General features: G+C 45.3%; 1 non-coding gene across 2 annotated transcripts in view; it reads left to right on the top strand.

Moving 5' to 3' along the window:
* Nucleotides 1-4,457: 4,457 nt before the first annotated feature.
* LOC109277754 (uncharacterized) overlaps nt 4,458-12,353 on the top strand; it is a 44,519-nt gene continuing 36,623 nt past the window's right edge. Inside the window, exons 1-3 of one of the 2 annotated variants that reach the window (XR_008422093.1) lie at nt 4,458-4,667; nt 5,294-5,433; nt 5,690-5,762. This is a non-coding gene — a transcript (uncharacterized LOC109277754). The remainder of the gene's footprint in view (nt 4,668-5,293; nt 5,434-5,689; nt 5,763-12,353) is intronic. The other variant, XR_008422092.1, reaches the window with a different exon arrangement.

Here is a 12,353-nt window from a genome sequence, read left to right as displayed (position 1 = left end):
ATATACAAACTCCCCTGTTTTCTAAGTTCTTAGCTGTGTGATGGCTTCAGCGACTGTGGGGAGGAGCTCTAAAATGCAACCTTTGACCTCTAAAAAGGCTGTTTTCTAACTGGCTGCCTTACTTGATAATTTGTTGTCTTAGTTGTAATATTTAAAGTGGCATCTGTGATTTTTTTTTTCAAAAGTAGAAAGTACACATAAGGCTTTCTTTTTTGGTTGGCCAGAGAACTTGATATGCTTCTCTTTTCCCTTCACGCATGCTTTCATGCATAAAGCATAGATAAATAACGTATTTCATGTTCAAAGTTCGAGTCTTTGTCTTAAATTATCATACCCAAATTCAGCTGGTGGATAAACAGGCACAAAAAGCATGAGACAAACTCATCTGCTAAGGAAGGAAACTATTTTTAAAAGGTTGTTTTTTTTTTTTTTTTGAAAGGTTAAGCACATGCATACATTAATTCAGAATTGTTTCTCCCTCTAACTTCTTCCTCAACCAGAGAGGTCAGACGCCGGTTTAACTCAATCGGCCTCGTGACCATTACGCTCCACCTAAATCCTGGCGCAGAGAACGTTCGCTCGGGTACACTGGTATTCACAGGAAGCTCTGCTCTGCTCCTTGGCCACAGACACAGACAGAGTCCTGGCCCCACCAACCCGCTTAATACGTGGATCGTTATTGACAACCAATAGCCTCTTCTTTATTATGGGTAGATCATCATCCAGATTGTTGATAGATCATCATCCCCAGGATTGGCTTAGCACAAATAGGACACATCTTTTTCTTTTTCAAACACAAAGCTCAAATTCACCTAATCTTTTCAGTACATTCTAATTCTATTTCTCCTCAGCTGTGTTTTACCTTCAGCTGCCAACATATATTTAAAAAACAACACAGACATACTGGAAGAATGTCCAGTGCAACTTCCTGTAGGTGGATATGACTGGATTTTTTTTGCTGTGAAATTTGAGTCATGTTTGAGTAATGAAATAAACATGAACTAAAATGCAGAGCAAGCACAAGAATCAGCCCTTAATCAGTATCTTTTAGAAAAATAATTTCAGCTAAGAAGAAAATCTATTCACCTTCACAACCTGCTGACTCTGACAAGAATGCCTGACATCATCCCGTTTTTTAAAAAGAGCTTTAAAGGAAAAAAAAAACAAAAAAACCTCTTCTGCTTGTCTTTAGAGAAATGGGTAATTTTCCCTTAATTAAATGTTTGTTATAGAAAATAAAAGCCGAAGGAAGAAATACAAATCACGTATAATTAAAAAGAGTCTTTTAAAAGTCTTCTGAATGTGAGAGCGTCTTATTACCTGTAAAGCCCCACACACAGGCTAAGGAGGACCACAATCACCTCCGATACCAGATTGGCCTCCGCCCCAGTAGAACCTTCCAAAGGCTCAGGGACGTTCTGGGGAGTCGTTACGCCCACAGCTGCAGAAGCCAGCACAAAAACATGAAAAATGAGCCACAGAAACCTTCAATCCACTGCCTCTGGAATCCCCAGACCCCCTGCCCCTCCGCCAGGCGGCCTCTCCCACACCCGGTTGGGGAACCAGCTTATGTGGAAACTCTGCGGGGAAGGAGAAGCCCCTTCTTTCCACAGCTGGAGGTCCTAACCATAAGCAACGTTGGCTTTTATGTCCAGGTGAAATCTGTCTTCCTATAAGTACTCCTCAGTTGCTTGTGTACTTGGGAATTACTCTAAATAGAACATACGATCCCTTTGCTGCACGACAGACCTTAAATATCTGAAGACAATTAGGGCACATTCACTTGTCTGCCCAAACCTTTCTGCAGGTTTAAACATCAAAGGTGGAGATGTGAAAATTGATGTCATTAAGGTAGCGCCTACCTAACTGGTCTGGAATGTCAACCCGAGTCCAACATTTATTGCAGCTTCGGCATGTGAAGCCCATAAAGGCACCTAGGCGATGACCTTTAAGGATGTCCAATTCAGTACATATAATTAGTCTTCGTTAAAAAAATGTGTGCCCACTGTGTATCAGGAACTTTTTGACTGACCTTGTTCCGGGCAGAAGAAAAAGGCCTGCATCTTTTCTTGTTAGCAATAGGAGAAAACGCTTTATCAGCATTTCTTAAAAGCATCAACGTTGTTAACACCAGTATTGTTGCGAATGCCCTCTGCCGCTTAAGTAATGGCATGAAAATGAACTTATCCAACGAATCGCAGATGAAAGAGTTAAGAACCCAAATGATCTTCCGTCGCAAGTGAAAGGATTCATTTGTTTGCTTTTTTATATAAGAATTAACGATATTTTCCAAGAGACCTGTTAGATTGATGTGTTTACATGTACCACAATAAAAATCGGATACACACAGATAACCGTTTTGTACTTTGGACTGTAAATGTAAACTAAACTTACTGAGTAATTATAACATGATGCAGAGAAACAAAACTATTTTTTAAGGTGTTTCAGTAGTGTGTGTATATATATGTAGACCCACATATACACACTTGTATAGATCTCACAAGTCTTAAAACCTTTTCCAAAAAATATTTCGTGTAAGATGAACATTTAGCCAAAAGAAATACATAAATTCAAAGCCTCTTTGGGGATAAAAGTCACTTTAAACGTGAGCATCTTTTTCCTTACAATTCAACAGCAAGAAAAATGCAGACAAATTCTTGGCGATGTAAAAAAAAAAAAAAAAAAAGCCCCCATTTAATAAAACAATAACAATGCTCTTTATAGAAGTCTCAAACCTAAAAATCTTAAAAGAGAACCCAGCAATTCTAGCTTTAACACTCTTACAGGTAGGTTTCTGGAAATGCGTAATATGATAAAGTACCACGGTCGCGGAGCTTGTGTTTTGCAATGAGACCTATTACTGCAACCTAAATTACGGAGCCCGATTAGATCTCCTCTTAGGTCACCCCACTTTCGTTATTGGAATAGATCATCCTGCTAACTATCAAAGCTTGAAATTAAATAACACAGGTCAGCAGGAACACGTAAGTCAGATCGACTAGAGTCACTCACTGCAGCCGACGGCAGCTCTGTAGTCAAGCCTGGAGCTCTACTGCATATTAGCATTACGCTCAATTTCAGGAATTACCAGCAAATCGTTATTCGGGGTAATCTACAGCCCACGTCAAAGCCCCAGAAAAGGGCTGTAAGGTAGATACTTACGTCAAGGGTTATCAGAAAGAGAGACAATCTAACTCATCGGGGAGGGTCTCTAACGTCCACAGTGTGTTAAAACGCATTAAAAAGGCGATGTGGATTCAGACGGCCTCCTCCCCACAGCCTCCCAGACAAAGCAGGGCCAGGCCCTCGGGCGCTCCCGGTGCACCTGCAATGCGGATCCCTCACCCCACAATCCCACCCCGAGGCCGGCAGGAGCGGCCCCTGGGCCGGCCGCTCCTGCCCCGTCGCACTGGCTCGGGTGCGCGGTGCAGACGGTCCGCAGCCTGGACTGGAGCCCTGGCAAAGGCGTCCCCCTCCCCATAACGGGCTGCAAGACGCCGCAGGCAGCCGGCGCGGGGGTCGCTGCGCTTCATTTCTGCCCTCCTCTCCGCCTTTTCGTGTCTCCCGCACGTCCCCCGGCCCCCCCCCCCCCCCCGAGTTGTTTCCGCAAGGGGACACCCTTCCCCGTCGGCGAGCCCTGGGGGTGAGACGGGAGGACCCCCTCCCCCTGCAGCGAGGGCTTTTAAAACAGTCTAAATAAATTCCCGTCCGGACAGGTGCCCCCGCCCCCCGCAGGCGCCCGCAGAGCCTCCCCAGAGGTACCGCCAGGTGAGCGGGGCTGCACTCGGTCACACCTCGGGCCCCGCCTCACCTGCGGGCGCGGCCGTCGCGGTCCTTCAGGCGGCTCCCCCCCTCGGCGCGGTCCTCCCGGCGGGCGGCTGCGGGGGCTGGCGGCCCATGGGCGGGGCGGCGGGCGGGGCTGGCTCCCGGCTTCGGCCCTGCCCCGGCCGGGCGGCCGAGGGAGGTCAGTGGGCGCCGCCCGCCGAACGCATCTCGCCGGCTCCCACCCGAGCGCTCGCCGCGGTGCACGCCGGGAGCGGGGGCCGGGGCGGCGAGGCCAGGCCGCGCTGACCGGGCGGACGGCTGAGGCGCCGGCGCGGCGGCGGGTCTGTCTGCGGGGCAGGGCGGGGGCGGCCGCTCGGTAGTCACTTCGCGGGGAGGGGACGATGCCCCGCTCCCCCAGCTGTGGTGGGGCAGGGCACGGGACCGAGGGGCAGGGAGGGTCTGGCCGGCGGGACGCAGGCGCAGAGCTCAGGTGCGGCCGCAGTGCGGTTGCCCAGGGTAACGCGGGCCCGGGTGGGGCGGGGAAGGAGGAGCGAGCGGGCGAGCGGGAGCGCGCGCGCAGGGCCGGGGTTGCGGGGGTGGGTACCCGGGACCAGCCTGGGATGGGGGGGGGGGGGGGGGAGGGCGCGCGCGCGGGCGGCCGACGGGGGCGGAGGCGAGGGGGGTTGCCGGGGCGAGGGCCGGACGGCGCGCATGCGTGCGGGCCCCGCTCCCCCGGGGCTCGTCGGCCCCGTGCGTGCGCACGCGCGCTGTCCCCCGGAGGCGTCTGGGTGTGCGGAGCGCGCGCGCGCGGCTCGGAGGCGCACCTGTGAGGTGTCCCTTGAGGAGAGGGAGGGTGGGTGCGCGGAGCCCGCGGCCTGGGGCGCTTCAACCCCTCACTTGGAGTGAGTTGTCGGGCGGCCGGGCTGCAGTCTATTTCTTTTCGGGGACGAGGCGGGGGCGGGGGGCGGAAGGGGAGCGGGCTCCGGCTCGGAGGGAGGATGAGTGGGTTAAAGAAAAGAAAAACAACCCATCACTTAGGACGGGCCTCGGGCCGGGGCCGGCCCCTGGGCGTCGGTAGGAAAGGTCAGAGCGCCCCCCACCCCCCACCCCCCGCAACCGGGCGGCGCGGCGGCCACCGGGCAGGCCCCGCGGAGGGCGGCCTGGCCGCGGGGCCTCGGCGGGCCGGCGCGGGCCCCGCGGCGCCGGCAGCGGGGAGCGGGGGGTCACAGATGGCGGCCGGGGTGCGCGGCGAGGGCTGGGCAGCGGCAGGGGCGAGGCCGGGCGGAGGCCCCGCGGGAGCCGGACTCCCGAGCCGGGCTCCATTGTTGTCGGAGCCGAGGGAAGGGGGAGCGAGACCGCTTACGAAGCCCGTGGAGCCGCGCCTTGGAGCCTTTCCAGGCGGGTCCCCGGAGAGGCGGTAATGGCCGCGCCGAGGGCTCGGGGAGCCGGGCTGCGGCGCCGAGAAGCCCGGCTGCGTGGTGTGATGCTGTGTGTGTGTGTGTGTGTGTGTGCGTGTGTGTGTTTTTAGAGCGCCCTGCGTCCCAGCAGAGCCGGCCGAGCCCCCCGCCCAGGTGATGAGGAAGCCTTCGCGCCCCCTGCGCAGATCGCCGCTGCCGCTGGACGCCTCCTCCATTGTTTGACCACGACAAGGGCCGGATTCTCACCCAGGTAAAGCGGATGGCCGCGCAGCCGAGCTCCCTCTCGGCTCCCACCTCCAAAGGAATCCTCTCCTCTTTCAGGACTTGACTTCCGTGTGCTCACTGGCCCCTGCTCCTGATTAACTCCGTATCTCCACCTCCCAGACATTTTCCCATCCGGATTCATCTGCCCGCATCTCTCTGCCAAGTCACCTCTCATTTCCCTCGAAACTCGGCTCCTTTGTGAGCCCTTCCTTGCCGAACTCTAACGACTCCAATCTCTCTAGGAGGAGCCCGCTCTGTACTCTTTCCCGTTGCTAGTTTGTTTGTTGGTTGTCTTGCTGCAACAAAGGAGACCAGGTACTAAAAAAAAAAAAATAATAATAATAATAATTTTAAGTTACTGCTTTTTTTTTTTTTTTTTTTTAAACGAGCGTTCTGTGACGTTTAGACAGTTTCTTGTTTGAACAGGATGGGACCGTTTTTTTCGTTTATATTTTTTGGTCTTCTCTTTTAGAGAGGCCCCTACTTCCTTTATGGAGGCATAGCTTTTAGAGCAGAAGAGTGACCTTTCTGTTTAGCCCACAGGTTAATTTAAATTTAAAAAAAATTTTTTTTTTTTTTTTTTTTTTTTAAATAAGTAAAGCAATGCATTTTCTTTGTAAAAATGGAAATAACACAGACATGGTCACTACCGGTCCCTGTCTCCAGAGATGATAACTCTTTTATGTTCGGTGTGTATCCTTCTAGATCTTTTCAAATGTGTTTCCGCGTGTGTACTCGTATTATCTTTGTTTTAGCGAGGACTGGTGGACTCTTATCTTCCGGTTTCAGCATCGGGCGTGTTAACTCGTTTGTAAGAGCTGCCGCATCACGTTCGGTAGTTTGGGTACACCATAGTTTATTTAGCCGTTTCCCAGATTGATGGCCATTTCAATTTTAACTTTATTTAAAAGAGCTCTTCTGGCGGTGGTTCTCTGGTGCAATGAAATTTTAGCGAAGGGAGCACAGAGCTGCACTAATTACAGAGAGGAGGCCTTTAGGATGGAAGTTCTCTTTGGTTAAGGAATTTACATGTGGGACCTCGGCCCCTCCCCCAGTATAATCATGACTCTACTACTTTCAAGTCTTGTGACCTTGAGGAGGACAGTCACTCTAAGCCTCCGGTTCCTTTTCTATAAATGCTAATACCTGCTGGGTCTGCTCCTCACAGTTCAGTGACATGATGCGTGTGAAAGTCCTTTGCGGGATGTAAACTGGTATGTAAATGCTGATTTTATTAGCTTTTGTGATCCAAAAGGATTTTTTTATTTGCAACGCGGTGTACGTCTTTTTTGACCGGCTGTGTCTGTTCCAGAGATCACCAACTCTGAGTGCTCTTTGTGATTTTGCTGTAATTTTTTTTATCAAGTACCGTTAACCTGTTAGACTGCTTGAAGAGTATTTGACAGAGCATATTTTTCCTAGTGTTGTACATGCTCTAAGAGATAAGACACATACATTAGTTGACTGTGAATAAAGTATCAGCAAACAACACTACGCAAAACAAAACTTCTTTCCTACTGATACAGATTTGTGTATGTATTTTCCCGTGGCGGCATCAGATTCAGGTTAGCTTTTACGTCCTTGGGGTAAAATGTATTCTAACTGAATTTGCAGGCAGTATCAGAGTTTTTAACCGTTTAAATATTGACTCAGTGACGTGGTGGGTATTATTTTAAGATGCAAGAAATACAGTGAGGGGTTTTGTAGGTATTTTTATTTCATTCAGATACGTATGAATGCTTGCAATGTGGCCAGCAAAATCAATTTGTTCCTGTTCTCTTGGAGGTTATAATCTGTGGGGGTGGAGGGAACCAGAGAGTAAACAACCACACAACTGCACGTACAATCACCAGTGGTGGTACCTGTCGGGAAAGTTGGGTAGTACCGGTTACGAGAGAGTGTGTATAAAAAGGGGAACACATTTTGGATGGTGGAAAGAAGGCCCGGGAAAGACTTCTTTGCAAAAATAAGATTTGAGCTGAGATCTGAAGGGTGAGTAGGTGTTAGTGTAGAGTGAAGTGGGGGATAATTTTCCAGGCAGGGGAATGGCATGTGGGAAGGCCCTGAAGGGGGAGAGAGCTTTGCCCATTCCAGGAACTGAAAGAATGGCTTGTGGATGGATTCTGGTGGGTGAGGGGGAAGCGTGGCTAGGCAGGGGGCCAGATCATGTAGGGTCTTGTAGGACAGGTTAAGGATGTTTTATTTGATTCTGAGTGAAATGGGAAACCGTTGCAAGGGTTGGGGTTGAAGCAGGGGAATGACATAATCAGATCTGCATTTTTAAACAGCCACTCCAGCTGCTACATGCAGAATGTGGAGGTGGTGGGCAGAGTGGAAGTCCGGGAGATGAGGCTGGCCATTTTAGAAGTCTGTCTGGAAGAGAGGTGATCTTTCCCTTGGAGTTCACAGTGAATTCAAACGGCCACTAAACTATGGGCAAATAGATAGTTTGATTTAAAAAATCCTTATTTCTTATTTTCAAGAAGTAGGCACTTTTTAATGCTAAAGTATACATAGAAATGAAGCTAGTTATCCACATTGTATTTAATAGAAAGGTATTAGAGTCAAATTAAAAATCAGGATATTATTTAACAGCTGTTTATAAGTTTTATCAAAGCAGTAATGCATGGAATAAGAGTGAGGGAAGGATCCAAAATGAAAAGAAGTATTTGTAGATGCTATCAGCTGCAAAAATGAGAATGACAAAAAACTATCAGACAAAAATTGAGGAAGTGACTGGGTACACAATGCATATATAAAATTTATAGCTTTCTGAATACCAAAAATAACCGGGCAGAAACTAAAATGGAAAAGACAAAAAACAACAACAAAAAACCCCAAACAGGCTCTGATCACAATGCAACGAAATAACGTAAAACATGTAAGTACAGCCTTATAAAGATAAGTGCAGTCTACACAGAGGAGACCATAAATATCCTGAAAGATATGAGAGAATGTCTTAAATGAAAAAATAGGCTGTATTCCTGGATGTGATGTTTAAACATTATAGAACTATCCATTTTGGGATAAACCGGACAGAATAATTATGAGTAATGAAGTGGGACAAGTTCTCTCTGATATTAAATGTGTTATAGAGCCACGTTCTAAACGGTGTCATGCTGGCTTTATAATATCTGTACAGGTCACTGGAATCTATCCAGCACCCCCCAAATACACATGGGAGTGTATAGTAAATGATAAATCATCATGAATGCCCCCTAAATCATAAAGAAAATGTGAGAGTAGATATTAAACATCTGGAAAAGAGGGTTCTGTATGCTGAGGTGGGCAAAGACTTTGTAATCAATCAATCAGACTTGAACTAGAATCTTTTTTTTTTTTTTTTGAAGACTCAAGGATTTTTTTAATGTTTACTTTTGAGAGAGAGATAGCGAGCAGGGGAGGGGCAGAGAGGAGGTGGGGACAGAGGATCTGAAGCTGGTTGTGTGCCGACAGCAGATCTCACGATCATGACCTGAGCTGAAGTTGAACACTTAACCGCGTAACCGACTGAGCCACCCAGGTGCCCCTGAACTAGAATCTTCTAAGTGAAGAAAATATCTGCCGTGCAGGTGTGAGGGAAAGAGGTCTAGATCCTGGTAACTCTGGGGCACTCAGATCTGTTAGTAGTTAAAGATCAGTGGATTAGACTACAAAAAATTTAAAGCTTACATAAGAAGAGAAGGAAAACAAAACCCTAGGATTAGAAGCCAAACCACAAAGTAGGAAAATATTTGTGACAAACATAAGTGAAGACTTAATACCTTCAGCATGTAAAGAACTCACATGGATCAATGAGGAAAATAATATAAGTCCACACACAAGTGGTTACAGGATGTGGACAGACAGTTCACTGGATAATTTGTTAAAGATGTGGAAAGATGTATACTGTCACTAACAATCAAATAGTTTGTCATTAGTCATATGGAAAAGTTAGATTTTATTCTCAAGAGCAACAAAACCAGAAGATGCTTAAAAATAAATGCACAAAAACTTTATGAAGAAAAATCTTTACCTAAGCAACTGAAAAGCTAACCTAAATAAACGGACAAACATTACATGTTATTGGAGGGGAAAGCATCATTGTAAACACTGAAATACTCTAGGAGTTACACTGTAATTTTAATGTAGTTTCACATGAAATTCCAGTGAGAATTACTTCTGGACACTTGATAAGTTGCTTCTAAAATTCATCTGGAGGAGTAAATGTTCTAGAATGGCCAAGAAATGTTTTAAATGGAAAAATAGTGATAGAGGATTTGCCATACCAGATATCAAAACATGCTGTAATGCTGCAGTAATATAAATGCTGAGTGCAGGAATAGGCAGGTTGCTACATAGAGCAAAGTAGAATCCAGTAATAGGACCTATTTCTATATAGGAATTTAGAGTAGAATAAAGTTGGTATTTTGACACAGTTGGGAAATGATTGTTCATTATATTGTGTAAGGATAAGTGACTGGGAAGAAAGATTTTACTTCCCCATATTCAAAATGAATTTTATGTAAAGAACTAATTCAAGGGGAGCTTGGGTGGCTCAGTCAGTTGAGCATCCCAACTCTTGGTTTCGGCTCAGGTTGTGATCCCAGGGTTGTGGAATCAAATCCTGCATTGGGCTCCATGCTGACTGTGGAGCCTGCTTAGGATTCTCTCCCCATCTCTGCTTCTGTCCCCTGCTTGAGTATGTGCATATATGCGCTCTCTCTAAAACAAACAAACAAAAAAAACTCTCGAGAACAAAAAAACTGTAAAGTTTTTAGAAGAAAATGGAATTATGTTGGAGGATGTATTATAGAAGATACGATTTGTTTTTTGTAGACATTTAGGCAAGACCAAGACCCAAAATCGTAAGGAAAATTTTAATAAATTTAATCATTATCAAAGTTGATATTTGTGTGTGACAAAAGACATTTACAAGGCGATAGCCTGGGAAAAAAGCTTGTAATGTGTACAGAGAGGTAAAGAGTAACAGAATGAACAATTAAATGATTGGAGCATAGAATAGTTCTCAGAGAAAGGATTTCAGCATCACTTGTGATTAGGGAAATGAAAATTAAAACAACTAGATTGGGGTGCCTGGGTAGCTTTGTTAAGCATCCGACTTTGGCTCAGGTCATGATCTCAGCTGCTCCTGAGTTCAAGGTCCACGTCGGGCTCTGTGCTGACAGCTCAGAGCCTGGAGCCTGCTTGTTTTCTGTATATCCCTCTTTGCCCCTCACCCGTTCCCACACTGTCTCTCTGTGTCTCTCAAAAATAAATAAATGTTAAAAAACAAAATGAAACAATTAAATTTGTTTCCACTGGGGGCTAATCTGCAAAAATTAAAAAGATATTTGAAGGTGTGGAGAAAAAGGTACCTAATACTTTGTTGGCAATGCAAAATTGGATCTACCTTTTTAAAAAAACAATTTGACAGAAGCTATAAAAATTTTAAAAAAACATGCTTTGATCTAGCAGATACACCTCAAGGGATCTGTAATATTCTCGTAAGAGAACACAGGTTAATATGAACGAAGTCAATTGCAGCGTCATTTATAATAAAAAATGGAAATTTTGGTGCCTCTATACTATGGAACGTTCTGTAACTTTTAAAAAGAGAGGTAGGTTTGTATGCATTGACATAGCCTGGGTGGATGCCTAGGATATATTATTGAGCCAAAAAGGCAAATTTAATTCCATTTTTTGGTAAGGTAACAAAATATATTCATACGTGTGTGTGTTCTAAATAAAAACAGAAAAAGGTCTAGAAGGATACATGGAAAATATATTTAACTGTGACTACTTTTGAGGGAAAAGCAGAGGAGAGACTTTTTTATTTCACATGTGTTTGCATTGTTTGAATTTTTTTTATAATGAGTATTTACTTTTGTAATTAGGATGTTACAATTTCTCACTTACAATTTAACGAAGGCCTAAATTTAGACTAAGAAATTACAATACCTAGTACTTAGGATGCGGTGAAAGTGTCCTATTATGTTACAATGGCTATATGTATCAAAGCCTTCAGAGTATTCATATTCCTTGATATAAGAACCGTCAAGGGCATATTTTTAGATAGAGAACAAAAGATGTGTGTCATAGAATTATTATTTAGGGTGCATTTGCAGAATGATTAAGTTGTGGTACATCCAGTAGACAATGTATGAGTATTAAAATGCCTGTGACAGTGTTAAGTGGGAGAAAAGCAGGATACAAAATTGCATACGTGACATGATTCGTACTCTTAATAAAAAATCCCAACAACCCTCCTCAAAAACCTATGATAGAAAGATGTCTAAAAGAAATTAGATGAAAATCTTAAAAATGATGGACTTTAGGTGGTAGGATGTTGGGTGATTTAAAATTTTTTACTTATATTTTCCAAGTTTATGTTTATTAGATTTATAATGGAATATTTACTTTTTAAAAGTACATTATATACGGGACATATGTTAGTTGTATGGTTAATAGGTATGTGCATTTTTAGAAATAGGTAAGCCCTATCCTATATTAAAGCATACTCTAAAATGTACTCTAAAAACTAATATCTGAACATTTTTGAGTGATGCGTTTGGAATAAATTTGAATGAATTTTGTTGCTTTCGGCATTTGGAGGAAAATTGCTTCTAGCAATATAATTTGCACAATAAAAATAGATCTCATTTCTAATTTTATATCTGTAGAATAAATTCAGAAACTTAAACTTGGGCCACGGGATTTCTTTTCATGTTAACTCGCTGTGTTTCAAACACACGGATCCGGTCACAGAGCAAGTTGCATTTAATGGAGTCTTTCAGGATGAGGAGGTCCAGCCAGCTGGACCATAGGCAGAAGCACCAAGAGCATGGCTATTGTGCAGGGCCTGTGAACGGGTCAGCAGAGTGGAGCCCTGGGTGCCGGCGCGGGGGAGGGGGGAGATGCGTTATG

The sequence above is a fragment of the Panthera pardus genome, unplaced genomic scaffold (assembly GCF_024362965.1).
Source record: "Panthera pardus isolate Hobbes unplaced genomic scaffold, ASM2436296v1 HiC_scaffold_15, whole genome shotgun sequence".
Classification (NCBI taxonomy): Eukaryota; Metazoa; Chordata; class Mammalia; order Carnivora; family Felidae; genus Panthera; species Panthera pardus.
The sequence above is the reverse complement of the archived record's forward strand: the minus strand, read 5'-3'. Positions and strand labels throughout refer to the sequence as shown.